Here is a 12,830-nt window from a genome sequence, read left to right as displayed (position 1 = left end):
TATATATAACTTCGTATTATACATATACATTTGTATAAATGGCAAGCGAGATTGGGAGAAGGAGGAGAGACGCGAGCGAGATTGAGAGAGGGGGAAAGATGCTAGCGAGAGAGGGCAGAGAGTGGCAGAGAGGTGAATTGTATATGTATATAGGCTAAAAAATTGTATATTATACATATTTATTTGTATATCCTGGCGAATTATACATATACAAACATTACTAATTATACAAACTCGAAGTCAGCGCACGTAATTAATGTATAATGTTAGTCGCAAATGGTAATTATAGAAAACTATAGCTATGATGAGTAATTAGATACTATAAGTTTGCTTATCCGCATAATTTTCCCAAAGAAAAAGGCCAAGTCTTTTGAGTTCGTTTACATGAACCATAACAAGTCCGGCCCAATTATCTAAATACTCACTTGGGCCAGTCTGCAGCATACATCCGGCCCAAAGTTTTATTTTCATCCAAAACACGATAAGTATAATATACACTCTTATAGTTAATAAATAATAATAATAATCTGACAATTTGCGATCAAACAAACAACTTATAAGTAGCTTAACATATATTATCTCCATTTATTTTAATTGTCTAGAGTCAAAGGATAAGTACTTTGACTAACATTTTACGATATATTTATTTCATCATATTGATATGTAAAAAATTACAATATATAGTACTTTTCATCTGATTTTTTGAATATCTAAAATTTTTTATTTAAAATGTCGGATTAATATAATCTAATTTTACTTTATAAATTAATTAAATTAACTTTCGAAAATTACAACTTGACAATTAAAACTGCAATAATATGCATCTAAGGAAATTAGTGGTTTTTTTAACTATATAGCAATAAGTTGTTGTTATTAATTTATTAGGGAGGAAAGGACTATTTCATGCTTGGTAGCAGTTGAGAATAATTCAAATCCAGTACAATTTGTTACTCTATTAATTTCTTATTTATTTGAGGAAAAAACAAAACAAACTTGTGCTATCTAATCTTGCGTATGAAAATGAGTTTCTAAAAGTAAAATAAAGTCAAAAGCTCAGTGCCATAAGCCCTTTAGCTCCATTTGTTTTATATTAGTCGTTAACATTATTACAAGTGATCGTTAAAAAATATTTGTCAAATTACATGATTAAATATAGAATTATCATTGCAACAGATCGGATATGTATTAGTGAGCGTAAATCTGAAATATAGGGATGAATATGATGCTCGAATTTAAACAAGAAGACCAAGATAATATTTGTATAATATTTACTTTATCGGTTTTTAATTGTCATGATTATCTTTTTTTAGAGTCAAACTATAAGAACTTTGACTATCATTTTATGATGTATTTATTCATCATATTGATAAACAAAAAATTACATTTTCGGTTTTGGATGAATATGATGTTTGAATTTAAACAAGAAGACGAAAATAATTTTTGTATAATATTCTCTTTGTCGATTTGTAATTGTCATGATTATCTTTTTAGAATTAAACTATAAGAAATTTAACTAACATTTTATGATGTGCTTATTCATCACATTGATAAACAAAAAATTGCAATTTATAGTACTTTTCATATGATTTTTGAATATCTAATTTTATTTTAAAATAAAATATCGAATTAATGTAATTTAATTTAACTTTAAAAATTAATTAAATTAACTTTCGAAAAACGCAACGTGACAGTTAAAAATAGATCAAAGGGAGTATTATATAGTAATGTATATAAGCATTATATAGTAATGTATATAAGTGTATAACCGGCCACCTCTTATAATTTCATACAGTATAATATTTATATATGGATATATACTATTGTATATTGTATTTTTTAAACATTGTGATTTTTTGAGTTTTTTACAATGTTGTATACCAGACGAAAATTTTAACTTATGCTTATTATGTTATTTTCTATTCAAATTATATTATACTTAAATAAAGAAATTTTCTCTTTTTTCATTTTTCCTATTATTTTCACATAAATAAGTTGCAAGAATCAAGAATAGAAGAAAAAAGTCTCGCGTAAAACAAAAAAGTGTTAGGATCGGAAATAAGCAGGTGTAAACGCGGGAGCTAGCAAAGCAAACCTCGAAAGACCACGAGTAAGAAGACAACGAGAAATATACCAAAAGACACAAAGATTTAACGTGGTTCGGTCAATCGACCTACGTCCACAAAGGAGATGAGCAATCCACTATAAATATGAGAGTACAAAATACAGAGGGAAACAACCTCAACCAATTCACTCAGAATACATGGGAGGTTCACACAAGTGATAACGTATCAAGCTTGTGACCCACAAATTCTCTCCCTCTAACTAAAACTCTCAAAGCCCTTTAAGACTACATTGTGAATGCTGATTAAGTTAGAAGGAACATGCCTCTATTTATAGAGTCCTAAACCTTTTCCTACAAGAAAAGGATTAGTCAATCCAAAACCTTTTCCTACAAGGAAAACCTATTTATGGTAAGAAATTTAGGGCAAATAAAACCCAACAAATCTCCCCCTTGGCCTGAATTTCTGACAAAATAAATTTGTCCACCTTCTTGACTTAATCTTCAACAACTTGCTTCTCCTCTCCATAATCTCCTTTGCAAAATTTATGTCTCAACACAGAGAACCTCTCTGAAACAATTTCTCCAACAAAATCTTCAATACTGTCAAAAACGTTGCGGCTAGAACTCCACCCTTCAAGATGAACACTCTTTCTAACCTGGTTCAATCATCGATTATCGAACCACTCAACTTGACTCCATAATTGAATCTGGCTCTGATACCACTTGTTAGGATCGGAAATAAGCAGGTGTAAACGCGGGAGCTAGCAAAGCAAACCTCGAAAGACCACGAGTAAGAAGACAACGAGAAATATACCAAAAGACACAAAGATTTAACGTGGTTCGGTCAATCGACCTACGTCCACAAAGGAGATGAGCAATCCACTATAAATATGAGAGTACAAAATACAGAGGGAAACAACCTCAACCAATTCACTCAGAATACATGGGAGGTTCACACAAGTGATAACGTATCAAGCTTGTGACCCACAAATTCTCTCCCTCTAACTAAAACTCTCAAAGCCCTTTAAGACTACATTGTGAATGCTGATTAAGTTAGAAGGAACATGCCTCTATTTATAGAGTCCTAAACCTTTTCCTACAAGAAAAGGATTAGTCAATCCAAAACCTTTTCCTACAAGGAAAACCTATTTATGGTAAGAAATTTAGGGCAAATAAAACCCAACAAAAAGAACAGTCAATTTAGCCACTGAATTCAACTTCAAAAAAGTTATATTACTAATATCGATTCAAAATTATATAAGAAAAAAAATAATTCATACCTCTTATGTATTCAAACCCTAGACGTTTGAAGCATCGGTCCAAAATTAAGTAAACAAAGAATTCAAATAGTTCTGACTCAATATAATTATAACAAGTAAATTAATGAACCTTAAACTTTGCGCTTAACCTCAAAAATCAATTTATAAGGAAAAGATTGTCAAAAACCATATAAGAAAAAATAATCCGTTCCTTTAACCAATACGGTACAATTGACAATTTGACATACACAAAATTAAAAAAAGCTATGAAAAATCATATGAATTTCCAAGGAAAACAATGAAGATTAGAGCAAGAGCCATCCCAAGTAGCACTACACAATAAATCTTGATTTATTCCTTGTCCAAAATCTACATGATCACAACACTTGCAAACCATTCCAAGTGTCTCAAACACTTTCAAGTACTCTAACTTATTACTATGTTGTTGTTGTATAAAAATTGGTCTTGTAGCATCTACAAAACCAAATCTTGATTCTTCTTGAAATGAAAAATTGATAAACATAAGATATAACAAGAACAAATAAACCTTTAATGTAGACATGTTATGTATATTTTTTCTTGTTTCAAACTTTGTGATTATAGAAGGAGAAGAGACATTTATATATTTATATGTATAAATGTATGCAAGTTCTTAAAAAAAAAAAGAAGATTAAAGTCAACTTTTAAGTACTCTTGAAGTTGAATGGGTGCAAAGTATAAATGTGGGCTTCTAGACTAGATGACAGAGTGTACATGTTGAAATTTTCCTTTTTTTCATAAAATATACAACTACTACAATCCATAATTAATTATGTTGTAGAGTTTATCATAATTAATTATGTTGTAGAGTTTATCTACTTCCTCCTGCCTAAAATAATTGATGATTTAGGCTTGCATGCATGAAATTAAAGAATCATTTATTTCTAAAAATTACTCTTTTTGTCCTATTTTTTTGCTCCATAGAAATCATAAATAAATAGGTTTTTAACTATTAATTTACACCTTAATTATTTTTAGTACATTCTATTTATTTATCTTATTTATCTATACCAAGATTAACAAAAGAGGAGTTTTTATGAAAATTCAAAATATTATACTTAATAAAAAAAATAATTTTAAAAATAAAACGGTATAATTATAACTAATTCTATTTTGATTTTGTAAATTGACAAGTATCTGAAACAAATATTTTTAGTATAAACGGACAAATGGTATAAGATGGATGGAGTATAAAGAGTATGCCTTTCTTTCATAATTATCATAAATTTGTATATTAGATTAGGTACGTGTCAGGCGAAAATTTACAAAAATAAATAACATTTTAATTTTGATGTGACACGTTAATTTATTTTAATTTAGATTAACTTTAGAGATAACATCAATTATATTAGACAGGAGTAAGTAATAAATCTCTTAATTTACATACTATTTTTTTTGGATGAAACAAAAAAAAAATCAGAAGGAATTTTATTCCAAAACTTTAACGAAATTAGTTGGAGACATATTCAATATGACATATTCATTTCGGACCAAATATGATTAGGTATTCTGTGACATTTTCGGATCCATTAATTTTTTGAAAGGCACTCCCTGTTGACTTATTTATATTTAAACATAAAAATTGAAAAATTAATATACAGATAAATTTTTTATAATAACGTTGTTTGTTTGAATATTTTTTTTTATTATTATGACAAAATATTATTATAAAATACATATAAAAATTGATAGCAAAAAATCTTATAATGAAATAATGTAATACATGATGACTGCTATATATACGTAACAGTATTTAGTGAAATCGAGAATTTTACTTAAATAGGTCATAATATAAGTAAGATGCAGCCCATAATATTTTGAAATTTTCAAGTTTCCTATTTAAGAATCAGTTAATTTATGATGTTGGGAGTAATTTTAAATTTAGGTGGTATATACTCTTTCATCAGCCATAAATAGGACATATCTTATAATGGAGAGTTTTATATCATGAGATAAATATAAAAAGAAAAGGTTTGGCTTTAATTTCGAATATATCACAAGAATAAAGACTTATATCCTTCACAAAAAAAGAGAAGGAGAAGCTAACGCATAGACAATCCTTATAGAAGCATTTGGCTCTAGTCCAGAGCTTTTGGAATGGACCTTTAGCCCACATAAGAAGTTGTTGATAGGAGTCATAAAATGACGCATGGAAAACTTTTATATATAGCCACTTAAAAATAGTCTAATTACTTTTTATAGCTATAGTTTGATAACTACAATTCGTAGATACATGTTATATGGAGCAGAGAAGCGAGAGAGAGGGGGAAAAGAGTGGGACAAAGGTGAATGTATATGTTATCGGTTAGATAATTGTATATTATACATATGTATTTGTATATATGGCAAGCGAGATTGGGAGAGGGAGGAGAGAAGTAAGCGAGAGAGGGAAGAGAGTGGGAGAGAGGTGAATTGTATATGACATATTCATTTCGGACCAAATATGATTAGGTATTCCGTGACCTTTTCGGATCCATTAATTTTTTGGAAGGCACTCCCTGTTGACTTATTTATATTTAAACATAAAAATTGAAAAATTATATATAGATAAAATTTTTTTATAGCAACGTTGTTTGTTTAAATATTTTTTTATTATTATGAGAAAATATTATTATAAAATACATATAACTTAACATAAAAAAAAATGATAGCAAAACATCTTATAATGAAATGATGTAATACATGATGACTGCTATAGCAATGTATGATTATGAGCGTGTTTGGTTCAGCTTAAAAATTGGTCAAACTGACTTAAAAGCTGGTTTTTGACTTATTTAGCTGTTTGGCAATACTCAAAATAACTTATTTTAAGTTAAAAAAAACTTAATTTAAGCCAAAAGTTAAAAGCTGGGCAGGGGTGCTTTTTTTTTTTTAGCTTATAAGCTGTTTTAAGTTGACTACATTTTTATCTTTTTGCCCTTAATATTTTTATACAATCTCCAAATTACCCACATAACCCTAACATCTCTTTCTTTCATTTTTCCCTTTTCACGTTCGGCATAGCAACTTCAGCACTTTTATCCAAACGCATAACTGCTTATTTTAAAAATAAGTTTCAGCACTTTCAAAAGTACTTTTTTAAAGATGCTTTTACTAAGCCCATCCAAACGGGCCCTATATATATACGTAAAAATATTTAGTGAAATCGAGAATTTTACTAAAATAGGTCATAATATAAGTAAGATGCATGTTCAAAATATTTTGAAATTTTCAAGTTTCCTAGTTAAGAATCAGTTAATTTATGATGTTGGGAGTAATTTTAAATTTAGGTGGTATATACTCTTTCATCAGCCATAAATAAGACATATCTTATAATGGAGAGTTTTATATCATGAGATAAATATAAAAAGAAAAGGTTTGGCTTTACTTTCGAATATATCACAAGAATAAAGACTTATATCCTTCAAAAAAAAAAAAAAAAGAGAGAAGGAGAAGCTAATAAATAACAAACAAAAAAATTTGCCTTTATCATATTTGAACCTTATAGAAGCATTAGGCTCTTGTCCGGAGCTTTTGGAATGGACCTTTAGCCCACACAAGAAGTTGTTGAAAGGAGTCATAACATGACTCATTCGAATTGGGGAAACTTTCACATATAGCCACTTAAAAATAACTTAATTAATCTTTATAGCTATACTTTGATAATAACAATTCGTAGCTACATATTATATAGCGGAGAGAGGCGAGCGAGACTGGGAGAGAGAGGAGAGATGCGAGAGAGAGGGGGAAAAGAGTGAAACAAAGGTGAATTGTATATGTATATCGGTTAGATAATTGTATATTATACATATGTATATTTGTATATATGGCAAGCGAGATTAGGAGAGGGAGGAGAGAGGCGAGCGAGGTTGGGAGAGGGAGGAGAAAGTCGAGCGAGATTGGGAGAGTGAGGAGAGAGGCGAGCGAGGTTGGGAGAGGGAGGAGAAAGGCTAGCGAGATTGTGAGGAAGGAGAGAGGTGAGCGAGAGAGGGCAGAGAGTGGGAGAGAGGTGAACTGTATATGTATATAATTGTATATTATACACATGCATTTGTATATATGGCAAGCGAGATTTGGAGAGGGAGGAGAGAGGCGATCGAGAGAAGGCAGAGAGTGGGAGCGAGATAAATTGTATATGTATATAGGTTAAATAATTGTATGTTATACATGTATTGTATATTCTGACGAATTATACATATACAAACGTGACTCATTATACAAACTTGAAGTCAGCCCACGTAATTAATGTATAGTGTTAATCGTGTGAGATAATTATAACAAACTATAGCTATGATAAATAATAAATAGTATAAGTTTGCTTAACCGTGTAATTTTCCTTTCTAATTATACACAGTTAATTTGACTTAATAGTGTGTGATCTTTTTAACCTCCTTGAAATAATATTCCACAATAATATTAGCAATTTTCTTTAGATGTTGTATCTCCTCAATGATCAAATTTAGTTTTTGTTGTGCTTTTGTTGTCATTAAGAGTGGCAAATTAAAAAAGTTTTGAAATTAAGGAAAAAAAGTTACCTAAGTCTTAATAACTGAGTAGATTAGAGGTGACAACTTTAAGATGGATGCTAATGATATATATATAAATATTTTTAAGTTCTATTATTATTTATACAGAGGATCTGTATATTTTCCCCTATCCACCTAGTTATTGCAACATCATATAGGCCCAAGGTACCTTGATAAGAAGTAAGAGCTTGTGTAGTTGAACAACATGTACTCCACTTATAATAAGTTGATACAATTATAATTAATACATGTTGTCAAATATCATGTACATATAGCCACAAAATGAAAAGCTTTTTCATAATTAATTTTGCATTCATATTACGTTATAAGTTAATTATTTCGTCAGCTGATTTGGTCGTAGCTAACAGACATCCATCTTTTCTGAATTGTACTTATATACATAAAGCAAAAGCCTTTCATTCACAAATTGTAATACAAAAAGATCATTGGTATTTCCATGGTAAGCACTTAAGATTAGAACAAGAACCATCCCAAGTAGCACTACACAAATCTTGTCCAAAATTAGAACCATTCCAAGTGTCTCAAACATCTTCAAATATGAGATAACTTATCATTACTATGTTGTTGTACATAAATTGGTCTTGCAAGATGTGCAAGTCCAAATCTTGATTCTTCTTTGAATGAAAAATTAATAACCATAAGAGATAGCAAGAGTAAGTAAACCTTATACCTTTCGTCTGAATTTTTTTCCTTAACTGATTCTGAAATCTCCGCATACAAAGTAAAATAAGAGCTTCCACGCAAAAATGCTAATTATTGTAGGAATGGCTTTATCCCACACAAATTGAGTCCAAGCTTGAATGCCCGTTCGATTTCTTATCGATTCCCAACCAGCTTTGATAATAAATGATTCATTGATGTCATTTTTATTTTTCTTTTTTTGGGAAAGACAACTTATTATATGGTAATGATTATAAAAGTAAGAAGGGTATATTTATATTTATACAAGTAGATTCATAAATGTTGAGTCTTAGATGAAATTAATGACAATTAGTAATGAAGCAACATGCAATAGATGAATTAAAAGTCATTTTCAAATCTAGAATGTTTGGCTATTTTCCTTTACTTTGAAAAGTGTAATGTGAGCTTCTAGAGATAAAGTGTACAACACGACAGTTAAGCCCACCCCAATAGGTTTCAATATTTGTGTTTCATTTAAGCAGTATCGGAATCAAAATTTTTATTAAAAACATTCAAAAAATAAGAAAATAAACATATAAATTTATCGAAGAGATTCAATATTTATTATATATATATAAATAACATAATTTTTCATTAAAAAACATTTAAATGAACCCTTAACTATCAGCTAACTACGCCCCTTAATATAAGTAGAAGACCCTGCACATACATAATTTTGTTTTGAGTGTTAAATTTCCTTCTAATTTCTTTTTGTGAATTGAGGATAAAGGAGTGAATTAACTGACAGAAAGCCACTAAATTCAAATCCTTCACACTAGGTGAACTGTCTCCATGGAGAGATTACATTAAAAATTGAGCTTTGTTTGGAGTGTTGGTAGGTATTATTTTATAATATATTTGGTTTATATTATACTATATCAAATTGTATTATTTAAATAAAAATAAATTATATACTATTTCAATAGGTTGTATTATATTTTATCGTTATGACGTTATATAAAATTACATCAATAATTTAAATAATAAATTTATAAGAAACAAAGTGTTTAGTATCATGTATTGTAATTAATTAAATCCAAGATTCTTCGAATACCATTTCATAACCCAAACTTAAAATGTCTTTGTGCTTTGGCTCTAGCATACTTTTACAAGTACGATACCTTTCAATTGAAATATTATTTATCGAGTGAACCACTTGAACCCTCGATAAAAGAAGAACAATAGAAGTTAAACACATCATCTTTGTACAGATTTGGGTCATAAGAAATTTTTGGGAATTTTGGTCATATGCTTGGTATGAATGTCATGTTTCATCTTAAGGTGACGATATATCAACAATCAATGCCCTTACAAGCTTTTAAATCACATTTGAATCGAAGAAGTGGCTGCGTAGGTAACCTGTTGAGCATCTCCATCATTATTTCCTCTAGGAAGTGAATACCCATGACCTAGACAGTACAAGTAGTGTGTTTCAGTATTTCTTTTGTTGAAGATGTTAAATCTTTCAGACACTCACACGTATATATATCTGGTGTCTTTTATTGTATTGTTAGCTTATATACAATTTAATTGTTACTTTTAATTTTATTGTATCAAATCGATGAAAAGTCTCATTTTGTCTAAGGATTGATTTGGCCTTAACCCTACCTTACCTTTTCATAGTAGGTCTATCTTGTATCCTATTTTTCTTGTTGGTTTATCATTCAAATGTTGATGTGTGATATTACATAACGATAGAAAGTGATATAACATATCAGAACGTTATATCCACAGTACAATATAATATGATACATTATGTAACAATAATGTAACAACCATCCAAGCAAACAGAGTGTAAGTAAAGTAAAAGCACCGTGAATTCACAGTACAAAATTCAAGCTGCAATACAACATAGTTATGTGGTTAAAAGAGCCACAAGGTAGCAACGGCACAACTTTATTTCTTAACTAAGTCCACCATGCAAGAGCCTCATAAGCCCTGCCATAAATAGGATGTTGACATTATCCAACACGAGCCCAAGGTATACTTCCTACACAATATTTATATGCTAAACCATCAACCACCCACTATTTACTCCTAACAACTTCTAACAGATTTTTTTAGTTATACTGAAAGTAGAAAATGACTGAAATTCCCTTCTTGTAATTACTCTGGTAAAGAAAAATATTAATGTACGATTCGATTTGCTATTATTACTATTGATATTTAAATCCACATGCTCAACATTTTTACAAATATCGACTCTTTTTTCAATCGGGCAATTCTAAGCTATTCTCATAAGCTACACTCTGAAAAAACGAAAAGAATAGGTCAAGTCATTGTAAAGTGATGAAATGATAAATATTTCTTAATTCTTCATCAAAGTTTTCAAATTCAACTCATGCAAATCAAAAACTCCTCCCTTAAGAGTTTGTATTACTCCGATCTCTTCGTGGAATTATGCGAATTCAAATTAATCGGATAAAGAACATGGCGAAACCAAAAAAAAAGAAACAGAGAATAGGCAGAGTAGTAATACTAGATAATCTCTGTAAATATTACTACTTATTAATACTTGATACTTATATATACAAAATTACAAAAATTAAAAACCCTTTCATACAAAAACAAACCAAAATTGAAAAAAAATCATTGAGATTTCCATGGAAAACACTTGAGATTAGAACAAGAACCATCCCAAGTAGCACAACACAAATCTTGTCCAATATTATCACCATCACAACACTTGCAAACCATTCCAAGTGTCTCAAACATCTTCAAATATGAAGATAACTTAATAGTATTATGTTGTTGTAATGAAATTGGTCTTGCAAATCTTGATTCTGAAAAATTGATAAGCAAAAGAGATAGCAATAGAAAATGAACCTTAAATGATGACATGTTATGTAATTTTTTTATTTTATTTTTTGGTTCAGACCTAAGGGAAAAACAATCTATTTATATGGTGCTAATGATTATAAAAACCAGAAGACAAATAGTATTATATATATATAATACAAGGGGCATGTTCTTAGATGTTCCTTGTGAAGACTTTAGAGGAAAGTGATATTTAATTTTATAAAAAGTTAGATATAAAGTCATATATTTAAATCTAGAATTTGTGACCACACTAGTGCTCCTCTGTCTCTAATCAGAGGCAAGTGGACTTCGATTAAAAATTACATTATATATATATATATATATTTAATATTTTTTATTGATATCTGAATTATTTTGTTTTTATGATATATTTGTTTCTAACTTTGTTATTAATTAAAAATATTGAATTCGAGTCTTGAATATGTAATTATTTATGAAAAAATGTTTTACCTTTTAAAATGAAATATTTCAAATATGAACTAAATTAATCAGGCATCAATACAGATATCAGATATAAAAGAGCGAATGGAAAATCAAGAAAATGTACAAAATTTGGCATAATAATGTTGAGCTTCTAGAGATGAGATTTGAGAGATTTTTGGATAAAAAGACAGAAAATCAAGGGCTCCACACGTTTATCAAAGGTCCAATTTTCATACCTACTAATTACTATGTTGTTTGTTTAACATGCATAGGAAGTTTCCTTTAGCTTATATTAATTATATATTATTTTTCTCTATTATACCGCCCTTCTAGATCCAATTGCTTGTACAAATAATACACATAACAACAAATAAATTATTCATCTGTCTTAATTTTATCTGTTATAATTTGATTTAACACATTTAAAATAGATAAATTCTTTTTTGATATTTTATGATCTGAAATAAGTTATGATATTCGTGTAATTATAAATCATTTTATTGATATGTTAAAGTTAATTTGTTATAAAATTTGAAAATATGTTATTTGTTCTAGATAAACTAATAAGAAAAAGTAGAGGGAATAACATTTTTATATATATAATATTGAAAAAACAATTAATTAGCTTGTCTAGAGACTAGAAGATAAGCTGTTGTCCTAAAAGCACTAAGAATTATTAGGATCAAGACAGTACGTATAGTTACTATTATATTATTAAATCCAAATTAATAAAGTACGTTAGTTGCACCAGATACTACTATTTATTTTGTTTGTTTGACCTTGTTTGATTTGAAACGATACATTAACTAAAAAATGAAATTTATAAATTTAAATGTATGAAAAAGTTTATATGACTATAGATAGACTTATTTCATAATTTTCGACTGAACGATAAACCTGGCAAGTGAAAAATGGAGAAAAAAAACGTGGACGGCAGGATTCGAACCTGCGCGGGCAGAGCCCACATGATTTCTAGTCATGCCCGATAACCACTCCGGCACGTCCACAAACTTTGTGAGA

General features: G+C 29.1%; 1 non-coding gene across 1 annotated transcript; it reads right to left on the bottom strand.

Moving 5' to 3' along the window:
* Window positions 1-12,735: 12,735 nt before the first annotated feature.
* Window positions 12,736-12,817, bottom strand: TRNAS-AGA. Its single transcript has one exon. It is a non-coding gene; the product is annotated as a tRNA-Ser (tRNA).
* Window positions 12,818-12,830: the final 13 nt, after the last annotated feature.

Source organism: Solanum pennellii, chromosome 9 (assembly GCF_001406875.1).
Source record: "Solanum pennellii chromosome 9, SPENNV200".
In the NCBI taxonomy this organism is placed as follows: Eukaryota; Viridiplantae; Streptophyta; class Magnoliopsida; order Solanales; family Solanaceae; genus Solanum; species Solanum pennellii.
The sequence above is the reverse complement of the archived record's forward strand: the minus strand, read 5'-3'. Positions and strand labels throughout refer to the sequence as shown.